This window comes from Hevea brasiliensis, chromosome 1 (assembly GCF_030052815.1).
Source record: "Hevea brasiliensis isolate MT/VB/25A 57/8 chromosome 1, ASM3005281v1, whole genome shotgun sequence".
In the NCBI taxonomy this organism is placed as follows: Eukaryota; Viridiplantae; Streptophyta; class Magnoliopsida; order Malpighiales; family Euphorbiaceae; genus Hevea; species Hevea brasiliensis.
In genome coordinates, this window is record NC_079493.1 from 13,437,187 (window position 1) to 13,443,159 (window position 5,973).

Genomic DNA, 5,973 nt, shown 5'->3' on the forward strand with positions numbered 1-5,973 from the left:
AAATTGAGCATTTATCATTCTTAGGGCATCCACTTCCAGGACCCCTGCTGCTCTCCTTGTATTTCCCCTTTCATTTGACCACTCGTAGTTGTGATACGCGACTCTCTCCAGAAGTTCAAGTGCTTGTGTTACCGTTTTCTCCATTAGGTCACCTTCTGTAGCTGAATCTACTGTGCTCCTTATGGAAGGCAATAGCTCATTATAGAAATTCTAAACTAGGAGCCAATCCTCTATGCCGTGATGTGGACATTCCCTCTGCAGGTCTTTATACCTCTCCCATGCATCATAAAGTGATTTACCTTCCTTTTATCTGAAGGTATTGAGTTCAACTCTCAACTTTATAGTCTTTGCAGGTGGGAAATACCTTGCTAGAAAAGCTTGTGAGAGGTCTTACCAAGTGATGAATGTTCCAGCTGGTTGAGAAAGTAACCACTTCCTCGCTCTGTCTCGAAGGAAGAATGGAAATGCTCTAAGTCTTATAGCTTGATCAGAGACTCCATTCATCTTGAATGTATCGCATAAGGCAAGAAAGCACTGGAGGTGGTTATGTGGATCTTTCGTTGGTAAATCCCCAAACTGGGTTTATTGAATCATCTGGAGCCATGCTGGTTTCAGTTCAAAATTATTGGCTTTCATTGCAGGTCTTGTAACATTGGGCTGGAATCCTTGTATAGATGGAGCTCCGCAGTCCCTCAAGAGTCTTGGCCTGTTGTTGTTGTCGGCCATTATTAGAGTTTCTGGATTTCCTTGATCTTGTTCTTGGTGTCTCCTTTCTCTCTTGATGGCTCTTAGAGTTCTATCTATTTCGAGATCCAAGTCTAAAACTTCTTCCTTTGGCTTCGTTCTGATCATGCACCAAACCAAATACCAGAGAGAAAAATAAAAGAATTAATTAAGTAATTTAAACAATAATAATAAATGCCTAAATTAGTTAAAGTTCCTATTGCTTAATATTGCTAAAAATAAATTCCCTGGCAACGGCGCTAAAAACTTGTTTGCTAGTTTTACAACCATCGCAAGTGCACAGATCGCTAACAAGTAATAAAGTAGTGAGTGAAGTATCGTTCCCACGAGGAATTTAGTTAGCAAATACCAAGCTACACAACAATTCTGACTGTTTAGGCTACCAAATATAAATGAAGAGTGAGTTAAATCTATTTTGAATGCTGAAAGTAAATTTTGAATTAAACTATTTATAAATGCAATTCCAAAATTAAGATTTCACACTGCAACTTTACTATGGATTTTGATCTTGTTTATTCATCGGATTGAGAATCTTTGCTTTGATGGAAATTAATCGTAAGATATCTTAGGTCCTCTCTCAAGGCACTCAAGGTGTATTTTAATTAACCTAAACCCTACTTTCATGGTGATTAAATTAATTAAAACCATTTAAGATCTATGATTAATTATTGAACTCCACGAAGGATTTCAGCCTATCTTTAGGTCAGATTTCCTAAGTTCAATATTCTGATTTTCCAACACTAACCTTCACCTTTCAGTTCTTCAATTAGTATCTTTTATCATGTCTAGGTGGGTATTAACACATAGCATGCATTAAGAACACAGAATATTAAATCAAAAAGCAAAACTCAGATCCAATAAATAAAAACTTAATATTGATCCATAATAACGATTACAAGTGCTACTCTCCTAATTCCAGAATAAAGGAATTACTCAGTCATAGTGAGTTTAACAAACATAATGAAAACAAAATGAAAGAATATAAAAAAAAAAAAAATCTGCTTAAAGAAATAGAACAAAAGAACCGAAGAGGATTTTCTGCAGCTTTGAACTTGTGGAACTTCTGTTGGAGATTTCCCTTTTGTGCTTATGCTCTTATTCTCCAAGACGGTTGTGAAGAGTATGTGTATGAAAAATATCAAAAGCTCTCTCTCTTTTCTCTTTTCTTTTTTTTCGTCTCTCCTTTCTTTTCGTGCTTTCTGCTGCCCCTATTTATATTGAATAATCTAGGGTTAGGTTTTTAGAGTCTTCAAGGCATTAGGAGTCTTTCCTCTTTGTAGAAACTGGGGCTGGAACCTGAATCAGGAAACTGGCTGCCGCATGATACACAGCCCGTGTGTCACTACACGACCCAGGGTCATGCAACTTACTGGAGCTTGAATGGTTGCATATTGTATTGACATAGGAGATTACACGGGGCATTGCTAGTTACACGGGTCTGATTACACTGCCCGTGTTCTTTTGCTCTTCATAGAGTTCTTCAGGCTTGGCCCGACAGAGACTTACACGGGTCTCCATAGTTTACATGAGTCAGTGGCTTTGATTACATGACCCGTGTAAAGTGTATCAGCAACACTTCTCTGTCCTTTGGTCTTTCCAAGCTTTCTTCTTTACTCCTATGCCTTGGAACTTCTTCGAAATACCTGGAAACATATAGAAAACATAGAATTTAGAGCTTAATAGTGGAATTTACAAAAGTTGATGAAATCAATGATTATGCATGAGATTACTTATCTAAATGCTATGAAACAATATACAATTGTACTTAAAAATATTTATATAATATATGTGTATCAAATCACCTAATTTATATTTGTGTAGCTCAAGTTATGACCAAAACAATAGTTATTGTTCATGTGGGCAGATTCTGACAGATTTGGTGACTTAATTTTGCCCAGCAATTTGATTGAGTTAAGTTTATAGTTTAGCTTTAAGTTCTTCATATGAAATGTTCTACTATGTTTCGGGTTAACATCTGTTCAAAAATACCTAAATTGGAGTTTTCTAGAGAGAGTTATGATAATATAAAGTTTAATGTTCATGTGGTTCAAATTTTGCAGATTTAGGTTCTGGCAGATTCATTGACTTAACTTTGCTCAGCAATTTGATTGAGTTAAGTCCATAATTTGGCCTAAAGTTCTTCATATGAAATGTTTTACTATATTTTAGGTTTCCATTGGTTTAAGAATCACCTAAATTGGAGTTTTCTAGAGAGAGTTATAACCTTGCAAAATTTACTATTCATATGGTCATTCTGCTAGTGTCTAGATTCTGACAGATTTATTGACCCAACTTTGCTCAGCAATTTGGTTGGGTTAAGTTCATGCTTTGGTCTTAAGTTCTGCATATGAAATGTTCTACTATGTTTAAGGTCTCCATCAGTTTAAGAATCACCTAAATTGGAGTTTTCTAGAGAGAGTTATAACCTTGAAAAGTTTACTATTCATATGATCATTCTGCTAGTGTCTAGATTCTAGCAGATTTATTAACCCAACTTTGCTCAACAATTTGATTGGGCTAAGTTCATAATTTGGTCTTAAGTTCTTCATATGAAATATTCTACTATGTTTAAGGTTTCCATCAATTTAAGAATCACCTAATTTGGAGTTTTCTAGAGAGATTTATGATAATTCAAATTTTACTGTTCACGTGCCTAATTTCTGTAGGTTCCAGAATTTCACTTCCAGCTTCAAGGTTCATTTAGGGTAGCTTATGGTCATTTTTTGGGTAGGGTATCTTCATAAAAATTCTAGTTCTATGTCTTAAGTTTCATTTTTAATTGATTTCACACCAATTGGAGTTGTGTAGCTCAACTTATGAGCTGCCAAACACACTGAACTTAGTGTGTAAAATTTGTACCCTAAGGTTTAATTGTTAATTCATTTAATTACTCCCACTAACCAACATCAATTCACATTTAATTCATCCCAAATGACCATAATTTAACATTAATACATCCATAGCACTTCATAGCACAGAAACCCCCAATTTTCCAAAACCCTAGTTTGTAATTGCCCCAATCCATATCATTTCACTAATTCCTTTCCTCAACCCAATGTTAATTCACATTCAAGGAACTTCAAATGACCATAATTTATCATTATAAATACTAATTATTCTTCATACAATAAAAGCCCCAATTTCCCCATGAACCCTAATCTTTCATAATTCAATTTATGCAAATCTCATGCAATTTCCCTACTTCAATCATGTAACCCATTTCAATTTAACTTGAATTCATCATCAATTTAGCTAAAACACATCAAAACCCTAATTTCCCCTAAATTGGCTAAAATCACACCTCTTCATATATGCATGATTCTCATGCTTTCTCATGTAATTTTTATCAAAATCTAACTTTATTTAAAGTTTGTGTAACTAATTGAGCAAGAAAAGAAACTTACCTCTTATGGAGAGTTTTTCAATCTTTTAATTCTCTTCCCAAAACTCTTGTTATTCTTGCTTCAATCCCTCTATCTAAGATTACTTGATGTTCTCTATTAATTAGATGGAAATCCCATGGATGGAATGTGGGGGATTAAGTTTTGAGAAGGGATGTTAATGGAGGAAGAAGGAATAAAAAGAAAGAAAGAAAGAGAGAGGGAGAGAAAATGGGCAGCACAATGAGGAAGAGAAGGAGATGTCTCTTCTTTTTATATTTATCCTAATTTTAGATTTGTTTAAATTTATTAAATTGAATTGTCCAAAGCCTATTGGTCATAAAATTTTAATTGTGTCATAAAGGTAATTAAACTTAAGTTTTTATTTCTTTTCTTTTCTTTTTACATTTATACTTAATTTTTTATCAAAATTTCTTTATAATTTAATATATTATTTTTATTTAATTTAATTAACATTTTGGTCAGAAATTAACTCTTGAAGTGAATTGACCAAAATGCCCCTCATCGAGTCATAATCCTTCTTTTTCATAATACCCGATGAGTCCTTAAGTCTTTGGTTCACTTGAATTTTTATTGTGTCTATCTCAATTAATTTTTCTTTTATTTTTGGTCCTCGAAGTGTCTTTAAATAGTACTAGTCATTGACCAAAAAGGATACTATTCAGAGCAAGGAGGTTCGGGGTGTTACATATATGTATCTGTATGTATTTATATGTGGACGCTGAGTAGTTGTATAAAAAGCTCGTAATGTTATTTTGGTTAATGTAAATTTTTGTAATATAAACTTTGTTATTCCAATGAATGCAACTATTTAAATTTCTTTTTAAATTATGCAAATAATGAATTACTTTTCTTATGATGGAGATTATTGAGACTGAAATGTGATGATTTGAGTTGAGTTGTGGATAATATATTTTTATGAATTGATTTTCACAGGTTTTGAAGAACTGTTTTCAAAACCTGTTTTCTTAATTTTTAGTCATTACTTTGCCAAAATTTATGTAAAAATTCTAGAATTGACAAATTAATTCAAATTAAATTTTTATGATATGCATCTAAATTGAAAACGTTTTAACAATTCTTTTATCCTCATTTTCACCTAAATAAAATGGAAATTATTTTAAAATTCCTTGTAGTATATTTAGTGAGTTATCGGTAGGCGAAGTTTGATAATTCATTAAATATATTACGGGATCATGTCATGCCTTATGGAGGAGTAAGGTGTGACGTGTTTTAGTAGTATCAGAGCTTTGGCTTTGAATTGTGATTTTGAAATATTTTTTATAAGTACAACTGTTCAATGTCATTACTTGATACATATATTGAATTACATCATAAACATGAACTAACAGAGAGAAATCTCCTCCTTGTGTTAGATGTTAGGGAGTAGACATTTTTCATAAATTGAAATGGAAAAAGGAGATTGCTTAGTAGAGCAGTCAGTTGCGGCTGAGGCATAGGGGGAAGCCCTAACTCCTCAAAACGTCAGTGGGTCAGCTGCACCAGCTCCACCCATGTAGCAATTCCCTGCATAATTCGCTCAACAAATGGCTCCTCTATTCCAATGAATGGCTGGAAATATGCTAGTCCAAGCCCCAATTCAAGCACCAGTAGTGCAACTTCAACCCTCAGCTAGGCAATTTGATAAGTTGATAAAATACGAGGAAACTAAATTTAAAGGAACAGTAGATCCACTGGAAGCAAAGCAATGATTGGAACAAATGGAAAGGGTTTTCAAGAAGCTGCATTACGCAGATGACTTAAAATTTGAATACTCGGTTTCCTTACTGCATGGAAATGTGTATGATTGGTGGAATACCATCCCCCA

General features: G+C 33.7%; 1 non-coding gene across 1 annotated transcript; it reads left to right on the top strand.

Moving 5' to 3' along the window:
- The first annotated feature begins 232 nt into the window (after positions 1-232).
- On the top strand, positions 233-339 carry LOC131170002 (small nucleolar RNA R71). Its single transcript, XR_009140951.1, has one exon. It is a non-coding gene; the product is annotated as a small nucleolar RNA R71 (small nucleolar RNA).
- Positions 340-5,973: the final 5,634 nt, after the last annotated feature.